Genomic DNA, 27231 nt, shown 5'->3' on the forward strand with positions numbered 1-27231 from the left:
ATGACCATCCCGGGATTCACACACACACAGTGGGTGCATAATTTAAGAATGTCAGAGGAAACCTTCTCATACCTTTGTGCCAAGCTACATACAGCGATGGAGAAGCAAAGCAACAACTTCAGAGCCAGTTTGCCTGTGAAAAAAAGAGTTGCCATTGCACTGTGGAAGCTGGCTACCAACCGTGAATACAGAAGTATAGGTCATCTTTTTGGTGTCATTAAATCATCAGTGTGCCGGCGTGTGCAGGACTTCTGTAAGGCTGTGTGCACATTGCTAGCTCCTGAAATTGTTCATTTTCCGGACAGGGAAAAGCTTAAAGACATGGCTGAGTACTTTGAGAACAGGTGGGGCCTTCCACAGTGTGTTGGTGCTATTGAGGGCTCACACATACCAATAATAGCACCACAAGAATACCACACTGACTACTTCAACAGAAAATGCTGGCATTCCATCATCCTCCAGGGAGTAGTTGATGGCAAGGGACTATTCTGGAATGTGAATGTAAGAAAGCCTGGGAGTTTGCATGATGCTCGGGTTCTACGATTGTCCACATTTTGGGATTGGGTTGGCCAGGGAAGCCTGTACCCTGTTTGCACTAAGAACATTTGTGGGGTGAATGTTGGCTATTATGTGCTTGGGGACTACTCTTTACAAAATTGGCTTCTGAAACCATTTTCTGACAATGGCCGCCTAACAACAGAACAGCAAACTGTTATGGGTTTTGGCGAAGATAATAATAATATATTTTAATATTTTCTGACAAAAATATGGGAAGTCCATTAAGCCTCAAATTTGAGATAAAACATTGAAATGAGATCTTTTCAGAAACAAAGTCATATTTGACCAAGTTCCCAATACATTAGCTATCTCTAAGGCTGGGTACTAATGACAAAACATGTTCGCTGGGAAGTGTCCGACGGGCAGTTTCCGGCGTACAAGGCTGTTTTGTCTTTTGGCCCGCTGGCTTGTACACACCAGCGGACCATATTTCCCGGCGGACCAGAACGCGTGCACGTAAACCACGTTTGACGTCACTATAAAGGGAAAGGCCAAAGTCAATGGCGACGCCGTCTGTTCCGCTTTTGCTAGTGTTAGTGAAGGTTTGGTTAGAGCTGATTCGCGCTTCTCGGTCTCCGTGCTTTAGCAGGTCGTATTTTCTGGTTCAGTGAGTGTGCTTGTGGGTTCGTAGTTGGCATTCGGGTACAGGCGCGCAGTTCGTTCTGCTTTGCAGTTTCGTACTGTGCGATCGTATCTGTGTGTCGTGCGTTCTTTGCAGGTACCGCTGGATTTGATTGTGCTTTCTGTTGGAGTGTGTTCTTGACTGACCAGCCGGCCGGTTTGAAGCCATGATGGAGCAGCAGCGTCAATTTTCGCGAGTTGGTGCTGTTTATGGGATGGCTGCTGGATATGTTCATCATTCCAGTACTTTGGCCAGGAACAGGGGGAGGAGGCGTTCCTGGACCAAGAATTGGTTGCGCCAGCGTGACCAGTTCTCACATATGCCTCTGCTTAGGGAAATCCAGGAGAATAATCCTAATGACTATAGGAACTTTCTCCGCATGACGGACCCCGTATTCAACAGTCTGCTGGATCTTCTGTCCCCCTATATCACAAGGCAGGACACTGTGATGCGCCAAGCCATCACGGCCGAGCAGAGGCTTATTGCCACGTTGCGGTACCTGGCGACTGGGAGGAGCCTGCAGGACCTCAAGTTCTCGACAGGCATCTCTCCGCAGGCGCTTGGGGTCATCATACCGGACACGTGTGCTGCCATCATCAAAGTTCTGCAGGAGGAGTATATTAAGGTAAGTTTCCTCCTTTTCCCCTCACAATCTGGCTGTAATAATGTGGGCAACTAACTTTTTATTTTATTTCCCAGATATGCTGTGTGTTTAACTAACGTTCCCTTTTCTCCCTATGCATGTTGATATAAGCTTTCCATGTTCTTTTTATTTTGGCCTACCTGCATATTTGTACCTTACCCAATATTAACCTGTCCAGCATGCTATCCTAGGGCCAACCCCCACCCTGCCTATTTTTAGTTAATATTTTTGATTTTTAAACAGTTTAAACACCCCCACCCCCCTTAAAAGTGTTTTTGTCCCCATCAGAGGGCTGTGGAGTCTCTTATTAATTAAGTGGGCCTATCTATTTGTGCCCCGAAATTCTCCCTTCACAATTTGAAAATGCTATTTGAAAACTGTGAAGTTGCACAAGGATGCTTGTAGGATTATGTTTGCAATGTTTATGTGCCAAAGTACTAAATCTCTTTTTTTGTTTGTCCCCACAGCTACCCTCCACACCACAGGAATGGCAGTCTGTGGCTTCCCAATTTGCCCAGCGGTGTGATTTTCCTAACTGCGGTGGAGCAATAGATGGGAAACACGTCCGCATAGTGCCCCCACCCCACTCGGGGTCCTACTATTATAACTACAAGGGTTATCATAGTATTGTGTTGATGGCGGTGGTGTCGGCACAGTATGAGTTTCTATATGTGGACGTGGGGAAGAACGGCCGGCTGTCAGATGGGGGAGTATTCGCGCGGACAGAATTCTACAGTCGTCTCCAAGCTGGTGGTCTGGCATTGCCACCAGATGAAGATAATGTTGAAGGACTTCCGTTTGTGTTTCTAGCGGACGAAGCTTTCGGGCTTGGACCTAACCTCATGCGGCCGTTTCCCCAGAGGACCCTCACCTCAGAGAGGAGGGTGTTCAATTATCGGTTGGCCAGGGCTCGGAGGGTAGTCGAGAATGCCTTTGGGATCCTCACCAACCGGTTCCGCCTTTTCCTGACAGCGATACACTTGGCGGAATATAAATTGAACACCATTGTATTTGCCTGCTGCATTTTGCACAATTTTCTACGCAGGCACTCCCAGTCGTACCTACCCCCCATGGGCTCTGAGGCAGGACTACCCTCAGATAACATTCCTGGGCTGGACACTGGTCGCGCTGGCTTGGCCCCCCTATCTGCTCGTGAGGTACGCGACAAATATGTTGAGTACTTCATGGGTGGGGGGGCCATTGCTATGCCAGATCATATTTCTTTCTAATTCGGCCCCCAAAAGAAAGAAATATTCACAGAACTAATAAATAATTAGACCATTGGACTTTATACAGTTGTTTGTCATTAATGCTGTTTCTCTTTTTTTCTGTCTTCCTGGTTCTCAAACTAACTAGTGCACTTCTAGTGCAAATTTTAGTTAGGCAGATTTAGTAAATAACCACAATTGCACATTATTCACTCATCTACAAACTGGGTATTGAGTCGAGAAATAAGATGCCACTCATTTTTCAGCTTTTGATGTTACCATTTTTTTTATTTTATTCCTTACTCCAAAAAAAAGGATGCATTTTTGGAGTCCAACATTTTTTAGGAATTTTGAGGAAAAAATATTGTTATTATTATATTTTTTAGAATTTGTTTTACTATTTTTTACAGTGATTAGCAAGAATACTGATAGAAACACAATGTCACATATAATTTTTGCAAATCTACATAATAATTTGCTGTATATATATATATATATATATATATATATATATATATATATATATATATATATATATACACACACACTTCAAAATGTACAAATCTTTATTTTTAGCATCAAAATAATCTTTATTTTTTCTTTTTTTTTTTGGTTTTCTGTAAACAAGATGTATTCTTTTGATCATATTTATTTGTTTTTTTTCAAAAACATTTTTTAAAATATATTTTTTTTTTCGTTTTGTTTAGTTCAAAAAAATTTTTGGTTAAATTGTTATTTTTTGGTTGTGTTTTTCCGAAAAATTAGTTTTTTTTATTATTTTTTTAGTTTTTATTTGAATTGTTTTAACCCAACAAAAATGTGAGATTTATCTTTTATAAAAATATATCTATTTACATATATTTTTTGGGGTCCTTATTTTTATTATTTTCTATTAATAAATCTTTTTTTTATTAGATTTATTTCCCTTTTTTTGGTTTTGTTGATTTCTTGTTTTTTTTGGGATCTGAAACTGTAAACATTTACAACCAAAACAAGATCACCACCAAAAAGAAATATCTTTTCAAAACAGCAGTCAGTCATGGATGGTGTGCTTTCAAACTGGAACACGCCAAAATTTCAAGATGCACACATTCAGTGGCAATTCGCCATATGTCATTGGTTAAACAGACAAATGGCCACATGTGCTATCTGACATCATGGGTGATCAATGTCTGTGTTTTGTGGTAGCAAACCCTTCCTCTCAACTACTTGAGGATCGAGGAGGGGTTTGTACCCACAAAGCACAGACAATAGATATTCTGTGATGGCAGATAGCACATATTGGCACACTGTGTGTGCATCTTGAAATTTTGGCGTATTGTTAAATACAAAAATTAAAAATGGTTGGGGGGGCGGGCGATGGGCGGGGGGTGTTTCAGTCTTTGACACGGCCCATCATGTCAATGATATTTTTGAAATTCTGTTCGATGACTATCATCCTTTGGCGCATGTTGTCCATTTCCGTGCTGCACTCCAAAATGACATTTCGAACATTCTGCTCCATGACGACCATCCTTTCCCGCATATTGTCCATTTCCGTGCTGCACTCCATTACCTGCTGTACTATTATTGAAGCACTTGCACGTGAAAAATGTGCTACACCATCTTCATCCCCTAAAAAGAAACAAATTGGCATTCAAAATATGTAAAGAGTTTCCGGCCTATCTGCATATGTTTTGCCCTATTAAAGTTGGGGTGACACTGACCTGATGGCCTGATAATTTCCACATCCACAATTTCGCCATCTTCTATCACTCCTCCTTCTTCCACCACCTCAGCATCATCATCCACAACTCCTCCTTCTTCTTCCAGAACTCCTTCTTTATCCATCAATACCCCTTCAAAATCACTCAATTCTGCTTCGTCCAGTTCCGCCTCATCTTCCCTGAATTCTAACTCCAAATTTAAGTCTTCCTCCTCTCTTCCTTCCTCCTCTCTTACTTCCACATCCTCCTCTCTTACTTCCACATCCTCCTCTCTTACTTCCACATCCTCCTCCTCCTCCACATGCGGAGGTGTGTGATTTTGGGGGTGTCTGGCCCTCTCTGCCTCCTCCAATTGCTGGCGTATTCTTTCCCCTATAACAAATAAGAAAAAAACAAAAGGTATACTCATCAGCACACAGATATTGTAGAGCAGAACTCGCACACATTGCTTAGACGAGACATTTTACATGATTTTTGTTAGTTTCTTCTTTCAGCAATTCTACATTTTTGGCGGAGTTCTAGGCCAAGCTCTGATCCTGCCCCTTTTTTGATAAGAAGTGACACACATGGATGTCCCCCCAAAACATTAATTCTCGGAGACCCTACATAAAAATCTACTTTGATTGTTGAGACACAGGTACTTTGCATTTCCAGATGGGAAAACATCTGCTTTATTAGCACTGTTGAGAATGAATCTTGTTTGGCTGTCACATTCACTCAATTTAAATTCTCGGATTTAGCTTTTCAACAATGTTTGCAAACAAAGTTTGGGGCCAGTCAGCCATGTCCAGGTGTGTTGTTCCTGGACTAACCTTGCATTTCTGCGTAACGATGTCAAATTACGCGGGTTACTATTTCACGATATTTGGTAAAGGTTGGTATTTAACATAAACACATTACAGTATCTACAAGTGTTCAAAAGTACAAGCAGGCCAAGGAGGCAGATGTCAAAAGCTACATGTCAACACATTCTTGAAGACATTTCCCCCCCCCCCCCTTAAATAATATGGACTTACTTTTCCGCAGAATTTTGAGAATCTTCTTCATGTGATGTGGCTCCCTCAATTTCAAGTCGGACCAACGCTTCCTGAGTTGCTCTTAGGACCTGGTGATACCAAACATCTTCCTCATTCTCCTCGCCACCTTGTCCATAATGTGTGACTTTCTGCGGTTAGGGGTTTTGTAGGGCCCATATTCACCATCATAGTCCTTCCTCCGCATGATGTAAACTAACTCCACCATTTCGTCGAAAGCCATATTAGTGGCTTTATATCTTTTTGGCCTGGATCGGGACGGTCCTGCCTCTGTCCCTTCACTTGCGCCATGAGAGCTCTGTGTACACAATCTCAACAAAGGGACGGAGGAACAGAAGCAACTGGCAAAGGGCGTGATCAACCAGGCCCTTTGGTGGATGGAGAGGGAGCTGCTGACCACAGACACTGGGCTATGTGACCCGGCCCGGCTTGCTGAACACCATCCTCCTGCTGCCACATCATCCCCACCTGCAAGGGGCCAGGGAAGACCCGCTGGAAGGAAGCCTGGAGGGAAGGTTGCAAGGAAGAGGAGACGGTGATTCCCTGCCTTCCATTTGATCCCCACAAATGGCATCTTGTTTGGACTACCACAGCTTGGGTTCCTTTGGTTATGTGCTGCTGCTTCTGATTTTTGTTTGTGTGCCTCCTGAGGTTTGCTAGTTTATCCTTCACCATGTTTGAAATGCAAGTATGCATGTATTTTGCTAGCTGTTCAAGTGCTGCCATTCTGTTTTATTTACTTTTTCACATTTGCCAAAATAAATGGCTTTTTGTTTAATTTAAAAACGTGCCTATTGTTTGTTATACTGTGGGGATTATTTTAGGCATCAAACATTCCAAACAAATACAATGTTTCATTTAAAAATTACACAAAGTCCTTTGGGGGGGGTGCACTTGGTGTGCCAACATGGTAGACAATTGAAACAACCTTCAAAAAAATCAATTAAAAAATTCTAACAAAATAAAAAATAAAAACTTCCGTAACACAAAATTCAAAATGGTGACATAACTATAAACACATAAAAAAAGTGGCTAAGATGAACATTAAAGAAAACATAAAATAAGATATACATGTGGAGGACACCAAAAAATATGCTACGTCTGGCCTATAAAAGATTGCTAAAATCTTACTACATCCCAAGCAACAAATGTCACTTTTCAGTATGGGACAACTCAGTTGAAATAGCATCAGCAAGATAACGGGTTGATTCTAGCAAGAGAAAAATGAATAAAACGACGGCATCAACTGTTGTTTATTGGGTCGTTTTCTTCATTGTTCTATTGCTAGAATTAATCTTTCTATTGACGAATGTGCCATATCCCAAACAAACGTGAGTTTTACCTGAACGAGCGCTCCCGTGGCCTCCTTTAGTCTGAGCATGCGCGGGGTTTTTGTACGTTGCTTTTGTGTACTAACCACCAAACATGTCCGCGCGGACAGGATTTCAGCGGACGGTTTTAAAACAAGTTTGGAAATAAATGTCTGCTGAAAAATGGCCCGGCGGGCAAATGTACGCTGAAATTCTGTACGCTCGTAACTACACACGACCAAACATGTCTGCTGAAACTGGTCCGCGGACCAGTTTCAGCAGACATGTTTGGTCGTGTGTACGGGGCCTTACTTTTACAAGCTTGGGTGAAAGTCTGAACAATGGAAACTCTCATCACAGAACAATGAAATGGCTTTCTCACCAAACAAGGTGTTTAAACTGGCTTCAAGTGAGTAGATATACCCATTGTGGGGTAGCTTTCATGGACAAGAACGTTGACTTTAGCCATCCTAACACAATAGACCATGTTGACCAGCGAAGAGTCTCTAAGCAGAGGATATTTACACAGCTGAGCTATTAAACTGTCTTTATTAAGTCCAAGCTTCACAAACATATGATACAAGTCAGAGATATCTTAAAAGACGCTTGATATTAAAAGAATATATATCGACACAAAATAAATAAAAAGTAATGTTTGGATTGTCAATGACATATTAGGACTGAGGGAAATATATCTGTTAAGTTAGAACTTTGTTAGAAGAAAGAATTATATGAGAAATATGATTTTAAACAGAAGTGTCTTAGATAAGCAAACCCACATTATGAAAGATATCAAATGGTGATCATAAAAATGTGAATTAATCTGTAACACATATTCATCAAACACATATCAAAATGATTCATGTATCCACATTAATAATTATTTTGCATAGATTGAGATATAAACCTATGCATGATTGGAAAGAATGTTGTTGGGAAATAAACGTTTATAAAGGAATATAGGAACATATTATGTGGGATACAAAGGTATACTAATTGTATTTTATGGAATGTAGAGTTGCCAGAATGTGTATGTGTATAGGTATATATATATATGTATACATATATATATATAGAGAGAGATAGTTTCCCCAAAAATATAAATATTAACGAATGGATTATCTCACAATAAAGGTGAGACACCTAGTGGTTGGAAGTGATATTACTTGAGGTTCTCCAAGCCCAGAGAAGTTAATTATTATTAAGCTGTCAGCCAATAGAAACCAGACACGTCTTGACAGGAACGCCCATATGTGCCACAGGCCTATGAGTTAAGGACAGTTGTCAGATGGGCAGAACTGAGTATGATCTTTATGGTCCTATTGTTCTGATCAATATAAAATTAGAGAGTGAGAGAGAGAGAAAAAAAGCTCAATGGGAGAATGAGAGAAGACCCCATCAATAGGAGCGCCCCATAAGAGCAGGAATGAAGCAATGACTGAAGTATGATACAGGGAGGACTGACTCCGATGGGGAGGGGGCACACTTGCACTATGCATGAAGACTGCAACCATTTTAGCTCTGGTCACTTGCCAGTAGGAAATAGCCATTTTTGGAATTGGTAACTATGTCATTTTTGATTTTATCTCAAATCTATTGTTGTTCCCTAGAAATTTTGAAATATTGAAGTATTGAATATCCTGTAGTTATGGTTTGTTCTCATTATCAATAACTGGTAATTTCTCCTTAAAGAGTACATTTTTTATTATATTTTTATTTTTACGTAGTCCTAGTTTTGTTGACAAAACAAACGTCCAATATATTTCACATTGTTAACAACTTACTTACCTGCAGTATAGTAACGGTTGGGCATGTGAAATATACGCTTTTGTTTCATCGTCATTTACATAAAGTTATCTTGAGAACTTACCATGACACAAATCAAAGGTATTGCATGCCCATTTTGGGGGTATTTTATTGATTTTCAAGTCGTTAATGTAACGCAACTGGTATTTTAATTTCATGTAAATATTCATAATTTGTCTACCAATAAATTAGCTACAGTGAATTGTCTTGGCCCTTGTCAGCTACCGTCCTGCTGACGTCACTACCCCTCGGAATGAGCGCTGTGCCTTTGCACTACTCTCACGTGTACTGTCTTGGCCCGTGTCAGCCACCGTCCTGCTGACGTCACTACCCTTCGGAACGAGCGCTGTGCCGTTGCACTGCTCCTACACAGCCACCAGAGTCGGCTCTCCCATCCAGCTGATCTGAACTTTCTTCACCAGGATTGAAGCACGACCTGGCTCCACTCCAAATATCTTCACTTGCACCCCTGCTCCTGCAATGTTTAATGTAAGTGTTGGATATCTACACTAATTACTGTAATTAAACCTGATGACTCAGAGGTGCTTTTTCCTGTTTTTCTTTTTACATGTATGCCTGAGTTGACTTCACTCTTGGAGAGCAGCCCTTGGTCATCTATTGAAATTTACCCAGAGAATACAGTTTTATTGCATGGACTGACTGTACTCTTATTTATGGACTTTAACATTTAACATTTATTCTTTGAATCGCTGCTGTCACTATATCCTGGATTTTAACCCTTACTGCTGATTGCCTTCATTAGATCGTTCTGAGCGCTGTTATCTTGTGATTTTTTTGTACATGAAATCAGACATACTCAAAAAAGTCTCTCGTGTTTTTTAATCAACAACAAACTCATCTTCCTATATATTCTTTAAAGTAAAAATTTGAAAAATATAGAAACATTTTTTACAAAAACTTAACTACATTTTTTTTAAACAAAAACATGGGTACATGTCCTGTGCTGCATGAAAGGCACTACTGTCTGGGTGGTGACCTGGGTTCCAAGCACTTGAACAAGCTGACCAAGGACACCGAGGAAGGCCTGGTTGAAGGTAGCCAACTGCTCCATCTGCTGCCGGGCGATTTCTGCCTCCTGGCGCATAGCTTCCTGTGCATCCTGACGCAGTGCCTGAAACCGCCTCTCAGAAAGGTTCTCCATTCTTTCCAGCTGCCTTTATTCTGCTGCCCGCATATCCTCCATGACTGTGCGCAGATCCAACTGCAACCGTCTCCTTTCACCTGTAATATACAAAAGACCAGAATATTGTTTTTGGTAACATCTGTCAAACCACTACTGTAAGCCCCTTTCTCATCTGCCCCATTAGACTGTACCACACTGATCTACTGCCCCACTCCTGTTCCCCCTGCTCATCTGCCCCACCAATACACAGCACTGCTCTTCTGCCCCACTGCTGACCCCCCTTCTCATCTCTTCCACCACTGTACCCCCTGCACATCTGCCCTACTGCTCTTCTACCCCACTGCTAAACCCCCCTTCTCATCTCTTCCACCACTGTACCCCCTGCACATCTGCCCTACTGCTCTTCTACCCCACTGCTAAACCCCCCTTTTCATCTCTTCCACCACTGTACCCCTGTGCATCTGCCCCACTGCTCTTCTGCCCCACTGCTGAACCCCCCTTCTCATCCTTTCCACCACTGTACCCCATGCACATCTGCCCCACTGCTGATTTACTTTAAGAAAATGCACAATTAAAAATTTCACTATTATCATCATGTCTTTCCATTGTGCCGGGTGCATTGGGCGTACTCTGTGGTTGGCTACTCTGTGGTTCTCTACTCTGTGGTTGGCTTGATGAAATACTACTGGTGCTGCTGAAAGACATTGAAGGTCCATCATCTGAAATGTTTGACGCATCATTGGAGAGTCCATCAGCTGTTTCTGAAAATAAACATATGGTTGTGTGTATATATATATATATATATATATATATATATATATATATATATAAAAATTTAAATGGTTAGTAGAGCAAAAACACTCACCAAAGGGATTCTACCATGGATTCGAGAATTGCAGTTGCAGAGTCCAGACCACCCTCCCTGCCTTGATTTGCCGGCCTATGACCATAAATGGCATCCTTGGCATGGTACCACCTCCAAGTACTCTGAGGCCCCGTACACACGACCGAGTTTCTCCGAGCCAGAAACTCGATGGGAGACGTATTCTGCCGAGAAACCCGGTCGTGTTTACACTTTTCGCCGAGAAACCCGTCGAGGAACTCGTCGAGCCAAAACGAGAGCAGGTTCTCTATTTTCTCGACGGGAGTCAAATTTGGCTCGACGAGTTCCTCGTCGGGCTGTTTTTGCGACGAGAAACTCGGTCGTGTGTATGCTAAGAAACCCGCGTAAAAGTAGGAGACTGGAGAACACCCTCGGTAAAAGTAGCGTTTGTAATGGAGATAGCACATTCGTCACGCTGCTAACATTATTGCATCGTTTATTTGCAACGCTTTACAAAAAATATTAGAATGGCACAAAACAGCACCAGTCTTTTTTTTATTTTGCTACTGATATTCACACAGAGTTATGACAAAGTTTGTGAAACCTTTTTCTTGTTCTCATAATTATTTGGATTAATTTCTTTCGCCCCTTTTTTTGGTCCTGTATTTCAAATCCTGCTCTTAATTTTTCCATTTATTTTGGTTTATTAAAATTTCTAATCATATTGTTGTTTTTGGGTGTCAAGTTACCCCCATTGAAACATTATTGTTTGGTCTTATCTCATCTGTCCCTTTCTAATTACACCTTTCTAATTATTTAAAAACATAACCTGCCTTCTCACAAGCTACATTGTTTTTTGTAGTAAAAACACGGACAAGTATGAACTGTAAACTCAAAAAATACCATTTATTTTGGTTACAAATATAAATAAAATAACCACAAGGCAGCACTGGAAAGCTTGCTGCCATTTGTGCACAGACAGGTGGGGCCTGATGTGACTGCTGAGCAGTTAGAGCCAAAAATTGGGACTTGAGAGGATCATCCAGGAAGGAACGCATCAAGGTCTTGGACTCCCAGAGGTCACAAACTCATCCGATCACTAATAACCTCTAAAATGTAGTTACATACCGTCGTCTGACCCGATCGTTATCTCCGCCGTCTTCCACAAACTGTGAACGCCCCTTTCACTCACGTGGTATCCCTTTATACACGCGCATGTGTGACTCTACGCACGTCTCCCCACCCCCGACGTTCGCGGTGTAGTTCTTTCCCCGCCCCTTTTCATTCTTTTTTTTCTCTGGGAGCACATGCAAGAAAATATGGTAGCACAACAGGAGCCAGGCAAGGCGGAACGAGAGATCTCCAGGAGAAGGAGATTTAAGGCCACCAATATGAGCTTTTAAGAAATGGTGGAGATGGTCCTCATCTTCAAAGCGGAGGACTATGATGGGAGGCATGGCCCATACAGGTACACGAACAAGGTCAAGGCAGAAATAATGGAGAAGGTGAGGAGGACTTTCCATCGCAAATTTGGGGTCAGAAGATCAAAAGAACAGATAAGGAAAAGGTGGTCGGACCTAAAAAAACGGGAGCCGGAACAAATGTGCAGGATCAGGAGAGTTATTAGAAGAAGTAAGTAATTTTCATGTGTAATTTTATTGGTGTTTTGTTTAGGCGCCATGTGTTTTTTCTTTCAGGTTGTACTGTATCATGTTTTTGGGCCCAATAATTTGTCGTCAAAGTCGTCGTACATTCGGAACGACGACTCCTACAACCAAATATTGTGCCCAAAACCATGACACTTGTGACATTTTTTAAAATTTAAATTGAGATCAATTGTGGAATTAATGTATTGAATTAATGAATTAATTTAGTGTTCTTAACTAAATTCTCTTACTGTAACAATAAAAAATATACAGTAAAAGGAGAGTCTGCTCAGCAGTTGGTGACACATGTGGACTCATTTGCATAATTGTTGGCCCCTTTAATAACCCATTTAGGGGTTCACACAGAGGTGAGGTGATCCAGTGTATATTTGGTTTGCTTACATGTTTAAAACTAGACCAAAGGTACAAGAAATGTAATGATCTTTGGGAATGCCTACAATCCTGTGTTCTGCCCAGAGGGGTTGTTATAAACATCAGTAGTCCCACAAATTGTCTAAAGTGAATCATATTCCTCTTTCAGGCCTATAAGCTTTTAAAATCATGTTTCCATTTTCTTCATTCTCGTAGTGCGTCATGAAGCTTCAACACGGGAGCAGCAAGTCAGCACCCAAGCCACACCCCCGAGGGATGGTGATGATGCGCAGCCTGCCACCACATCTGGTAAAGTAACATATAACACAGCTTCAGCTAATCTAGATGTAGCCCTGCATAATTTTAATACATGGGTTGGTCACACATTTCAGGAGCTGGTGGCAGCTTTGATAGCTTCAGCGCACATCTGATGATTTCAGATATCCAGGCCTGCAGGGAGGAGATTGAGGACATTCAACGTGCGAACAGAGACATTAACCAGAGGACAAGAAGAGTGAAAATCAAGCTTAAAAATATAATTGATGTTCTGGGGAGGGTGTGATTTTGTGGGTACAAATTTTTGACAATCCAAAAAAAAATAAAAAAAAATATTTTTGTAATCAAAAAGACCAAAAAAAAATAAAAAAAATTGTACAATTTTTGTAATCAAAAAGACCAAAAAAATAAAAAAATATTTGTATTATTTTTGTAATCAAAAAGACCAAAAAAATAAAAAAAATGTGTATATTTTTGTAATCAAAAAGACCAAAAAAAATATAAAAAGAAAATTTGTACATTTTTATAATCAAAAAGACCAAAAAAATAAAAAAATAAAATATTGTTTTATAATCAAAAAGACCAAAAAAATAAAAAAATATAATATTGTTTTATAATCAAAAAGACCAAACAAATAAAAAAATAAAATATTGTTTTATAATCAAAAAGACCAAAAAAATATTAAACATATGTGAAATTGTTTGTACAAAAACCTGATTATGTGAAAAAATAAAGATATTTGTATATTGAAAAAAGTGTGTGGGGTTTTGATTAAAATACCGATAACTTTACATGTGTTTTGTTTTGGGGTCACCTGGGAAATGTTTGATAGTTGATAGGAAAATACACTTGACATGTAGAACAATAGTTTAAATTAGTAAACAGCTAAAATCAACACAAGCGAGACATAACAAGTTTTTCACAAAGATATTTAAATGTTTTATTTTCCAAAGAAATTATGGAAAATTGCCTTGGGATGGTATGGCCCCCCTACCCATGAAGTAGTCCATATATTTGTCCCGGACTTCACGGGCACTCTGGGGGGGCAATCCTGTATGGCCAGGTTCAAGGCCAGGCAAAGTTTCTCCAGGGTTTAAAAGTGCAGCCTCGGGCCCAACCGGGGCCAGATAGGTTGAAGATTGTCTCCACAAAAAGTTATGTAGTATGCAGCAAGCAAAGATTATGACGTTCCACTTATACTCCGCCATGTGTAAGGACGTCAGCAAAAGGCGAAACCAGCTGGCCATTATGCAGAAGGTGTTCTCCACCACTCTCCGGGCTCTGGCCAGCCGGAAATTGAACACCCTCCTCTCTGGGGTGAGGGTATGCTGAGGGAATGGCCTCAGAAGATGGGGTCCCAGGGAAAACGCTTCATCAGCCCAAAATACGAACGGCAGGCCTTCAACATTCTGGTCATCCGGTAGCAATGACAGATCCTCCTCTTGAAGGCGAAGCGCGAACTCAGTCTGCCTGAAGGCTCCCCCATCCGAAATCCGTCCATTCATCCCGACATCCACAAAAAGGAATTCGTACTGTGCTGACACCACCGCCATCAGCACAATACTGTTGAACCCCTTATAATTGTAGAACTGGGAACCAGAACGGGCTGGAGGCATGATGCGGACGTGCTTCCCGTCGATAGCTCCACCGCAGTTGGGGAAGTTCCACCGGGTCTGGATGTCCAATGCCACAGACTGCCACTCCTGTGGCGTGGACGGAAGCTGTGGAAGAAAAAAAATTATCCACATAACCTTGCAAGCAGATTAAACAAAGACATTATAAGCCTTCTAACATTTCTTGAAACTAGCATATTATACCTAAATATATTTAAACAATTAGCACATTAAACACCCCCTCTGATGGGCCAGTGCCCAAGTTTTGGGTGGGGCTAGATGAGTTTGGGAGTACAAAAATAAAAAAAAATACTAAAAATATAATATTGGTGATCATAGACTTTACAACACATTTTGGAGGGGAGGGCTAGATGAGTTTGGGAGTACAAAATGAAAATAAGAAAAAATATATTATATTGGTGACCATAGACTTTACAACACATTTTGGAGGGGAGGGGGGGAACATTACAATGGATATAACACAATACATTGGGAAGTGACTAGGCTAGGTATGTTGGGGCCCATGATAGCATGCTGGGGAGGTAAGTGAAGGGGAAATAGGCATGTAGGCCAAAAAAGGGGCATCAATAAAGTTTACAGCATGCATGGGGGCAAAGGGGACATTCACAGCATATTCCAAACATGGTAATTAGGGAAGGAGGAGATAACTACAATACATTAGCATACATTATAGACATAAAATGGGATATTAAAGGAGAAAACTTACCCTCATATATTCCTCCTGCAGAACCTGGATGATGGCAGAGCAGGTGTCAGGAATGATGAGGCCCAGAGCCTGGGGGGAGATGCCAGTCGAGAACTTTAAGTCCTGAAGGCTTCTCCCAGTTGCCAGATAACGTAGGGTGGCAACTAGCCTCTGCTCAGCACTGATAGACTCCCGCATAACGGTGTCCTGCCTGGTAATATAGGGGGATACCAAAGCCAACAGGTGCTGAAAGACGGGATCAGACATCCTCAGGAAATTCCTGTAATCAGCAGGATTATTTTCCTGAAGCTCCCGCAGCAAAGGCATATGACAGAATTGGTTCCTACGGAGCAACCAATTCTTGGTCCATGAACGCGTCCTCACCCTGTTCATGGACTCATCGTCTAGGTCTAAAACAAACAGACCTACACACATAACTTGCTCAGCACAAAGTCGACGACAACGAGGTGCCTGCAACATCATGGCTACAAGGCTAGAAACTACCGACAAATCAGAATTGCACTAAACAGACCGCACAAGAACAGCAAGATCTATGAAGAACGACCTGAAAATCAAAAACGCGTGGACAGGACCGCAATGTAAAACAATGCGACCTGACCGCACGTCCCGATAGACTAGATACGAACCCACAAGTACAAACTGAACGGCATAGATCAATCTGAAAGCACGAAGGCTGAAAAGCGCGAATCGTCACTCACCAAACTTTTACTAACACGCGTAAACACGAGATTAGCAAAAGGAGCCCCAAGGGTGGCGCCAAAGAATTCAAACCTCCCCTTTATAGTTCCGTCGTACGTGGTGAGCGTCACCGCGCTTGAGAACGAGGAAATTGTTGTCTGTACGCAAAGCAAGCCTCTCGAGTTCCTGGACAAGTCTAACAAGGAACTCGACGAGGAACTCGATGTGTTTCGCCCATCGAGTTTCTCGGTCGTGTGTACGGGGCCTCACTGTTTCCACTACGGCTGTTGGCGTTCTTAATTTTTTTATATTGTCCTTTAAGCTTCTTAAGCTTTGCCCTACACTGATCCAACGTCCGTTTAAATCCCTCGGCTGCCATGCGTTGAGAAATATCTTTGTACACCTTTTTGTTTCTCACTGATCTATCAAGCTCACTCTGAATAACGCTATCACCAATAATTGTTAGGAAAGTAGATAGTTCCTGTTATAACCAGACCCTGCTGTTGTTTGCAGGCATCCTTCTCCTTTATATTGAATGAACGGTGATGTGGTGTTTTTTTGGCGCTTTGCTTTGATGTCAGCATTGATGTTTTTCTGTCCACCAATCAGTGGAATGTATCGTGTGATGCCAGTAGCTCCGCCCTATCCGTACCGTTCCATTTTCTATGGCCCCACATCTGAAGCAGGACCCTGAATGGTGCGGTACAGTTAAGTTTTATGGCACGCTTTCATAATGGAAACACCCAAAATAGCGTATCGTAACCGACTGATCCGCTCAGTGGAAACAAGGCATAACTGACTCGCCTGTCTGCTCTATCCAACTCAAATGAAATGACAGTGTCCCTCTCTCTCTCTGTCTATCTTTCACCACCGCCACAACACACTACACAAGGCCGTCACGCAGGCGGCCTTATATAGTGTGGGGCGTGTACTAAACCCCCTGAGACATAATTAGCCAAAGCCACCCTGGCTTTGGCCAATTATGGCTCTCCATTTTTTGCGTGCTGTGATTGGCCAAAGCATGCGGGTCATGGTGCATGCTTGGCCAATCATCAGCCAGCAATGCACTGCGATGCCGCAGTCAATTATGGGCCGTGACGCGCCACTCGAATTTGGTGCGAACGGCCCATAATGTTCAAAATTTGGCGACCGGCCGAACAGACGATGTTCGAGTTGAACATGGGTTCGACTCGAACTTGAAGCTCATCCCTAGTCAGAACATCAGGCGTGATCAATTTTAAATGACTGGTACCATGGTTTGTAGACCTTGTATAACTTGCACACAGCCCAAATAATATACACTGATTTGGGCTATATTTACCAAAGGAATGTAGCAGTATAGATTTTGGTCAAAATTTATGAAGAAAAATTATTTATTTGCAAAATTTTCAGTCTTTCTTCATTTGTAGTGCAAATGTAGTGCATGTACATTTACGTCGGCAGAATGGCACGGACAGGCACATTGGCGTACCTGTACGTCCCTGCCTAGACGTGGGTCGGGGGTCCGATCGGGACCCCCCCGGTACATGCGGCGGTTCCCATGGCTGTAGGAGCGATCCGGGATGAGGGGGCGGCTGTTTGTTTTTGTCCGCCCCCTCCGGATCGCTCTTAGCCAATCCGCGCGCTCCCCCTGTGTGTCACCTCCTCCTGTGTAAACACAGGAGGAGGAAGTGATGTGATCTCTCCTCTCTGCGGTATTTTCAACCGCCGCTGAGGAGAGATCACATCACACAGTGAGTCTGCACAACACTACACTGACACACACTACACATAGGCACATTACCCCTTGCGATCACCCCCCCACCCCCCTGTCACAGTGTCACTGAATGCAGTGATCATACATGAACTGATCACTGCATTGATAGTTAGTGTGACAGGCAGTTAGTGTTAGGTTCAGGGTAGCCCCCGTACCCCCCCTAATAAAGTTTTAACCCCTTGATCACCGCCCTAGTTAACCCTTTCACTCCCTATTGCCAGTGTCACTAAGCGATCATTTTTCTGATCGCTGTATTAGTGTCGCTGTTCCCGCTAGGTAGCTATTTTTTTTTTATTGCGATTTTTTTTCTTTTTACTAAAGACATGTGGCTGAATACATTTTGGCCTAAATGTTTGACTAAAATTTTGTTTATTTGATTTTTCTTAGAACAAAAAGTAAAAAAATATAGATTTTTTTCAAAAATGTCGCTCTATTTTTGTATATAGCGCAAAAAATAAAAATCGCAGAGGCGATCAAATACCATCAAAAGAAAGCTCTATTTGTGGGAAGAAAAGGACGCAAATTTTGTTTGGGAGCCACGTCACACGACCGCGCAATTGTCTGTTAAAGCGACGCAATGCCAAATTGTAAAAACCCCTTGGGTCATTTAGCAGCATATTTAGCAGTCCTTAAGTGGTTAAATAAATACCACCAAAATAATTTTGTATGAAAAAAAATATAAAAATGTAATTTAGTACAGTGTTACATTACTAATTCTTCAAAGTTTAAGAGCGCTGAAAGCTGAAAATTGGCCTGGGTAGGAAGGGGGTGAAAGTACCACCAGTATTGAGGTGGTTAAACACAGGCAAAAAAAAAACTAGGAAGCCATTACACACCTATATGTTATTCCAATTTAATTACATTTTTTATCGAAAGCCCATGGCGTGTGAAACACACTAAAAACACACTAAAAAAACTTCACCTGTTGCCAAAAAAACATAAAGAGGTGACACAAAAACGTGCAACGGGTGTACACAAGACCTGCTTCAGACAGGGAAAAGGGTACTTACACTATGGTTCATCTGGCCGAAACCAGACAGGCCCCTTTCTCTGAAGGGGCTGCCAAAACAGACCCACCCAAGTCCTAGGTGGGGCTCCCCTGAAGGGAGACCCCATGAGAGAGGGTGAACAAAGCCAGAAGGCCATGTCTACCCCCTCCCAAGACTTTCAGGGCAGGCCCGAGGACCTACACCCTACCAGTCACACAGTGCAAAACCATGTACAAACATAAAAATACAAAAACGTGACACACAAAGGAATAAATAAAATAAAGTGGGGGAGGAATAAGTGGAGAGGAGAGTGAAAGGTGGCCATTGTGCAACACAATGGCCAGGCCCTCCGGCCAGGAATAAACAAATTCCTCCGGTCCCGACCAAAAGGCCCAGCCCAGGAGGCAGGTGCTAAAAAAGTGTGTTCCAGTGCAGTGACCGTGGTGCCATAAATCAATGTGACCCTCACTCACAGTGATCTTCTGGCACCCCTGGACTGCCACACCAGGGGCACATACACCATAGGCTTTCTAGTTTCTATCCAACCCCCCGACAAGGTCAGTGCAGCCCTCCATCCCTGCCAGATAGAGAGCCCTTTGAGGTTTTCTCAGGGAGAGCTGCCCCCTTGATAGCAACCTCCACCGATACTAGCCGTTCCAGGCCCCCCATCAACCCAGCAGATTTGCATGGCCTCACCCCGCCTCATCTACAGGGCTACACCAGCTTCTCCTACTAGATCTCCTACTAGATCGCTGACAGGGACAGCACTTACACCAACACCAGCCAGAAGGCCGGAATAAGACCCAGGAAAAAACCCAGTGCAGCCACCCATCCTCACCAGAAGCACCCTTCCAGGCGGCTCAGACTCGACCATGGCCTACCACTGACTTGGTCAGGGTGTAGTAATCCATGAATCCCTACCGAAACCATCCTTCCAGGTGCAATGATGCCATTGGATTTTCATCCACCCTCTCCATGTAGGAGGTGCTTCAGCGCATCCTCTGGCAATTGATAAGAACAGATACTATACTTGATCTTAGCCAAAAGGCAGAGAAGTGGTGTATGTTATTCCAATATGAGATGCAACACTGAAGCTATAGTTTGAATCTGAGACTTATGAGAAATAAAATGCTAAACCCAATTCCTCATGGTCCTTACATCACATTATAGAGAGGCACATTTGATTTAAAAATAGGATTTTATACTCACCGTAAAATCGTTCATGGACGGACACAGCCTTAATCTTGACAAAGTGGATATTAGCCTTCCTTTAGGAGTGACTAGGCAGACATTTATAGTAAATGTTTAAACACATTTAACACCCTACAGCCGTGCCCGGGGGGCAGGCCCTCTGGGTATAACCCCTCTCTCTACATCTCGCAGATCAGTTCGTCAAAAAGCAGTACAGACATAAAAGGAGGGTAGGGTGCTGTGTCCGTCCATGAACGGTGAGTATAAAATCCTATTTTCTCTTTTGTTCATGGACGGACACAGCCTTAATCTTGACAAAGTGGGACGTCCCAAAGCAGTGTAAAAAAAAATAAAAACGAGGGGTGGGAACAGCATATAATTAAACTTCACCCAAAAACAACAGAGCTCCTCAACTGAGGAGTTGCAACTCTTAAACAGCTGCCTGCAAAACTTTGTGGCCGAAAAAAGCATCCGAAGATGCACTCACATAAACCTTGTAGAATTTAGTGAAAGTGTGAACGGACGACCAGGTCGCCGCCTTACACACCTGGGAAACAGATGCTTGATGTTGGAAAGCCCAAGAGGCCCCTATCGCCCTGGTCGAATGCGCCGTGACAGGAAAGGGGGCGTCCGACCCCTTATGGCGTAAGCCTGAATCACTATCTGTCGGATCCACCTTGAGATGGTGGTCGACGAGACCGCTAGGCCTTTTTTGGGACCAGCCACCGAAACAAACAGTGAGTCTGACCTCCGGAATGGGGCAGTAGCAGATAAGTATACTCTCAGAGCTCGGACAATGTCCAGGGAATGTAATGCCACTTCTCTAGGGTGCGACGGATGAGGACACAAGGATGGAAGTACAATGTCTTCATTGAGATGGAAGGCCAAGACGACCTTAGGTAGAAAGGAAAGCTGCGGACGCAGCACAACCTTATCCTTGTGGAAGATCAGATAGGAAGCCTTGCACGACAAGGCAGCCAGCTCAGAAACCCCTCTAACTGACGTGACCACCACCAAAAAGACCACCTTCTGAGAAAGTGTCAACAAGGGAATCTCCCTGATCTCTTCAAACGGTGGTTTCTGAAGCACCGCAAGGACCAAATTCAAGTCCCAGGGAGGTAGCGGAGGACGGACCGGAGGGGCCACATGCCGAACCCCCTGTACAAATGTTCTCACTAGAGAGTGAGCCGCCAGGGCAGATATCTGCCCCTTAAATCGTGCTTAAAAGCAAGCTTTTGGTCCACCCCGCGCTGTAAGAACGGCAGGACACCAAATAAGTCAGTGGATTCCACTTTATTTCCTCGCAAAGGGCTAAGTAAGCTTTTCAAGTTCAATGGTAAATCCTCCTAGAGGACAACTTCCTAGCCTTCCTCATGGTAGGAATCACAGAATCCGATAGGCCCCGGTCTCTTAGTACCTGGCTTTCAATAGCCATGCCGTTAAAGCCAGCGACTGTAAAGCAGGATGCAGTATGGGACCTTGTGACAGCAGGTCCTCTCTAACGTACCAAGGACAACAAGGCCAATCCGGAGCAATTAGGATCATAGGAATCCCCTCTGCCTCCACTCTGCGAAGCAGATGAGGAAGGAGCTTTAGAGGAGGGAAGGCATAGATTAGCCGGTACTGACTCCACGGTGCCACTAACGCATCTGTCGTGTCTGCCCATGGGTCTCTTGACCTGGCCACAAACCTCAATATTTTACGATTGAGTCGGGATGCCAGGAGATCTACGTCTGGCGTATCCCATCTCTGGCAAAGGAGCTGGAGCACATCCGGGTGCAGAGACCATTCTCCTTGGTCCATCATCTTGCGACTCAGGTAGTCTGCCTGCCAATTTTCCACGCCTGGAATGTATACGACCGACAGGGCTGGTACGCTCCTTTCTGCCCACCTTGGGATGTGAGCGACCTCTGACGCTGCAGCCGAGCTTCTTGTTCCTCCTTGATGGTTGACATATGCCACCGCCGTGGCGTTGTCTGACTGGATCCTGATTTGATGCCCCTGTAGGCTCTGAGACCATGTGGAGAGGCACATCCTGATCACTCGGAGTTCCAGGAAATTGATCGGCAAGTGGGAATCCTCCGGGGACCAGCAAGGGCCCTTATTTACCGTAAAACCCTGGGTCGCCTGAACCCCCCAGACTCCCCCCCAACCGGTAAGGCTGGCGTCCGTCGTGATGACTATCCAGTCAAAAAAAACAGGTGGCTCACCCGAATGTGATAATCCAGGGATGATGGGTGCTTGTCCCATCTGGACAGAATTTCCTTCTGTAGCACTCGCGTGTGAGATTGTGCATATGGTACCGCCTCGAAGTAGGCCACCATGAGGCCCAGGACTCGTGCGCAACTTTTCCACAGGGAAAAAACCCTTGCCTCTGAGGAGTCCAGAATCAACCCCAGATAAACTAGGCTTGAGTCGGTACCATTACTGACTTCTGAATGTTCAGTACCCAACCAAAGTGTTGGAGGGTTTGACAGGTTATAGACACGCTCACCTCTAATTCTGAGGCTGAAGCGGCCCTCAGAAGCAGGTCGTCCAAGTAGCCTACGATAGCGATGCCACGTTGTCTTAGTAGGGCGAGAATTGGAGCAAGCACCTTGGTGAACACCCTTGGTGCCGATGCCAGGCCAAAGGGGAGAGCCACAAATTGATAGTGGTCTTCCCCGACCGCAAAGTGCAGAAGTCTCTGATGCTTTGTGCCTATGGGGACATGTAAATAGGCATCCCTGATGTCCAAGGATGCCAGAAAGTCCCCCGGCTGGAGGGCAGTGACGACAGAGGGAACCGATTCCATCCGGAATCTTTGTACCTTCACAAAGCAATTGAGGGCCCTGAGGTCCAGAATTGGGCGAACGCCCTCCTTCTTTGGTATTATGAACAGATTGGAGTAAAACCCCTGAAACCGTTCTTGTACTGGGACAGGAATAACCACCCCGCGTTTCAGCAGGTCTTGAACTGCCCCAAATAGGGCTTCCCGATGAGTCGGTTGTAGCTGGCGGTTGGAGGGAAAAAATCTGTTTGGTGGGCAAGATAGATTCTATCTTGTACCCTGAAGACACTACTTTGCAAACCCACCGGTCGGGGACCTGAGATGTCCACCGGGTCGCAAATTCGCAAAGACGTCCCCCACCCGAGAGATCGGTGGGGGCAAACCTTCATGCGGACGTAGGTTTGTCTGCAGGTTTGTTGGGTTTGCGAAAACAGGGACGTCTCTGTCCCTGAGCAGGCGCTTTATCGGCCTGTGGTCTTTTACCCGCCGTACTGGGCAGACAAAAAAAACGATTGTGTGTGGTAGAAACAGCCGAAGACGATTGAAAACAAAAAATTTGGTTTATTCTTCCATCTTGCTGGAAACAATTGCAAGCATCCAAACAGCATAAACAAAATCAAACATAAAATAAACCCTGGCCACTTGGGGCGTCTACCTTCACCACACAGGAACCTATCTATGGAGTCTGGCACAGCCTACTGCTGAGCAGACACTGCTGGTCATACAGCAGAAAAACAAAGTCTTTTTGATTTTTATCACACAGAAAAATCAACAGCACCTCACCTCTTCAGAAGTATTTCTGTTCACTGCTCTCCTTCACTCAAAAAGCCTCAGGATGCAGCAATCAGTAATAATCTTATAGAGGCCTTAATTGCCTCATTCTGAACAGCTGAAGTTTTCCAACGCCCTTAAACCTTTCTGGCTACTTCTGCAGCTGACACCCGATAATTATTGGTGCAGGGCTCAAAATTTCAAGTCCTGAGCTACTAGCCAGGCCTCAAGAGTTACTCGCCACCAGTTTCCCCACCTAATTGATACACTGCCCTGCGCCTAATTGCACCCGTAAACACGCCCTCGTAGATTATCTCATAGAATGACAATGTTTTATGCAGAATCAAGTTACAAAATTAAATATTACCAACAACAACTTTAACAAAATGGGACAGGGCACTGGGGGCAGACCAGAGGGACAGGGCACTGGGGGCAGACCAGAGGGACAGGGCACTAGAACTGGGTGTCTTCCCCATTCTCTTGCTGTCTCCTCTGCAACTCCCATCCATCCTCTCTCTCTCTCCCATTCATCTCATCATCAGGAGCCTGTGTGTGCGGCTCCACGCTTGCATGTCCCCACTTCCCCTTTTATTCAGGCTGGCAGAGAGGAGAGGAGCTGCAGCACAGCGGGGGGGGGGGGGGAGTACAATCCATTGCTGAGAACCACACAACTGCACAGCCATTGACACCATAACACAGCGCACACTGACAGCGCACAGCACACATTGAGACCAGTCTGTTCACAGTGCTCAGGCTAAACTGTTGGACACTTACATAGAGCACAAGGAGAAGAAAACTGCACAAACTAGAAGACTGTCGCTATCATGTCAGGGCAACTTTCAGTGAGCGCTGCACCAGAGTGGTAATTTTTGCAATCCTCCACCTCACTCATTACTTTCTGCGATCCAGCTACATTGGTCGGGCCCGGGAGAGGGGGGCAGGCTCAGAGAGGTCATACTGTTGGGTCCCATGGCTTAATGAGAATTGTAAGTAGAGCACCTGTGTACTGCTCTGCCTGTGCATGGCTCACCAGACTACTTTTCCCGAGCATGCACCTTTCCTCTTCGGCCGCCAATCTCATCGGGACTCTAAGTGAAGGCACAGATTGGAGGGAGATTGGTGGTCATGCCGCCCTGTCATCACTCGCCCCCAGCTTAAATCCACTCGCCAAATGCTAGTAGGCGAGTGGAAATTTTGAGGGCTGATTGGTGTATTGTCTAAACAAGGCAGAAATGTATCTCCCGTCTGTAATAACACCCACAGATTTACCTGACTTCCTGTCACATACCCCCCCTCTTGTTTCAACCCTAGGGTTGGGACACAGGTTGCCAGGCAGGCATGCACTCGGGACAACCCATCTGCATTCCCCATTTTAGCACCGGGGCGATGCGTTACCACAAAACTAAATTCCTGGAGGGCCAGGAACCACCTATTTATTCTCCTATTGGTCTCTTTGTTTGTGCCATCCACTTCAATGGGGCATGATCCGTCACCAGTTCAAACTGTCTACCCACAAGGTAGTACCGGAGAGAATCCAAAGCCCATTTCACCGCCAAGCACTCTTTCTCAATGGTGGCATAATTCTCCTCATGGGCCTTCAACTTTCGGCTGAGGTACATAACAGGGTGTTCCTCCCCCTTGATAATCTGGGACAGTACAGCTCCTAACCCCACATTTGACGCATCTGTCTGAACCACGAAGTCCCGTGAAAAATCAGGCAAATTTAAAACTGGCTGACTACATAAGGCCTGTTTTAAACCTGAAAAGCTGTTTCTGCTTCAGGAGTCCATTTGGTCATGACAGACTCCTTCCCTTTGGTCAAATTGGTCAGGGGAGCAGCCTGTGAGGCAAAATGGGGGATAAAGCGGCGATAATAGCCCACGATCCCCAAAAATGCATGAACCTGCTTCTTGTTGGTGGGACGTGGCCAATCCTGAATAGCCTCAACTTTGATTATTTGGGGCTTGATTAGACCTCTTCCAATGGTATACCCCAGATACTTCGCCTCTTCTAGCCCAAGGGTACATTTTTTTGGATTGGCTGTAAACCCGGCTTTCCAGATGGAATCCAACACAGCCTGAACTTTTGGTAAATGTGAGTCCCAATCCTCACTGTGGATGACAACGTCATCGAGGTATGCAGCAGCAAAGGCTCGATGAGGCCGAAGGGTCTTATCCATGGTGCGTTGAAATGTGGCGGGAGCATTCTGTAACCCAAAAGGCATCCTCCGATATTAGAAAGATCCGTCTGGACTTACAAATGCTGTTTTTTCCCTGGCCGACACTGAGAGAGGAATTTGCCAATAACCCTTGGTCAGGTCTAATGTCGTCATGTACCAGGCAGTACCTAGGCGATCAATCAGTTCATCCATGCGGGGCATAGGATAGGTGTCAAACTAAGTGATTTGATTCAGGCGGCGAAATTCATTACAAAACCGCCAACTTCCATCTGTTTTGGGCACTAAGACAATGGGACTGGACCAATCACTATTTGACTCTTCTATCACCCCCAGCATTTTTTTTATGTTTCAATGTTTTTATTAGAAAAGACATAGTGGTATAAACAGACAAGAAGCATATCTGGTCATTGTACAGTCATAACAGCATATGGGATTTCAATACCAAGGGTCCTGATGCCCAAAACTCTCAGTTGGGATATCATGAAGACATCGCCAAAAGAAAAACAAAAAATAAAATAAGAAATCCAATAGAGAATGCATAAACGAGCAACAAACACATTTTTTCCCCTCAGCTTCGGATCATTGACCGACAATGATCGTACAATGCGGACAAGCCAGGAAAGATGATATCAGAGCCTAGCAAACCCTACATGGGCTTAATCCGGTCATACTAATAGAGATATAAAAAGGTAGCAGGGACAAAGAAATCAGGGAGAGAGAATAAGATAGAAATTAAAGAGTTAGGAAGGAGAGAAAAAGAAAAAGGGGGGGGGGAGGGGAGGAGTCACGGATCGGCATTTCCAAGCCACAGAACTGAAAATTAGAACTAAGCCCCACGCATACTGGTGTCATTAGTGAGGTAACAAATCCAAGGATTCCACACCTGATGAAAAAATTTCATTTTATCTTGTGTCAGGGCTGACAACCTCTCATTTCACATCAGCCAAGATAATTTGCCCTTAAAGGGGTGGTTCACCCTAAAAACTACTTTTCCTTATTACACTGGCCCCCCACATTACAATACGATTAAGGCTATTATTATTTTTTTTATGCTGTAGATACCTTTGTACAGCATATTCACCCGTGGCATCCGGGTTGCGAGTCCCGCGGGAGTGGGCGTTCCTAACATGTCTGTGATTGACGTTTTGACCAAAAACGAGCTCCCCCCCGTCGCGTAAGCCGCGTCACGATTGGCGAAAGGAGCCGAACGGCGAGTCGGCGCTATACTGCGCATGCGCATCGCCGTTCGGCTCCTTTCGCCAATCATGACGCGGCTTACGCGACGGGGGGAGCTCGTTTTTGGTCAAAACGTCAATCACAGACATGTTAGGAACGCCCACTCCCGCGGGACTCGCAACCCGGATGCCACGGGTGAATATGCTGTACAAAGGTATGTACAGGATCAAAAA

The 27231-nt window shown here is 44.1% G+C and overlaps 1 protein-coding gene and 1 pseudogene across 1 annotated transcript in view; both read right to left on the bottom strand.

Moving 5' to 3' along the window:
- The window catches only part of LOC120930266 (E3 ubiquitin-protein ligase Jade-2-like), a 1253604-nt gene that overhangs the window by 692730 nt on the left and 533643 nt on the right, over nucleotides 1-27231 (bottom strand). The window lies entirely within an intron of this gene.
- LOC120933962 lies at nucleotides 19863-19971 on the bottom strand (annotated as a pseudogene).

This window comes from Rana temporaria, chromosome 3 (genome assembly GCF_905171775.1).
Source record: "Rana temporaria chromosome 3, aRanTem1.1, whole genome shotgun sequence".
In the NCBI taxonomy this organism is placed as follows: Eukaryota; Metazoa; Chordata; class Amphibia; order Anura; family Ranidae; genus Rana; species Rana temporaria.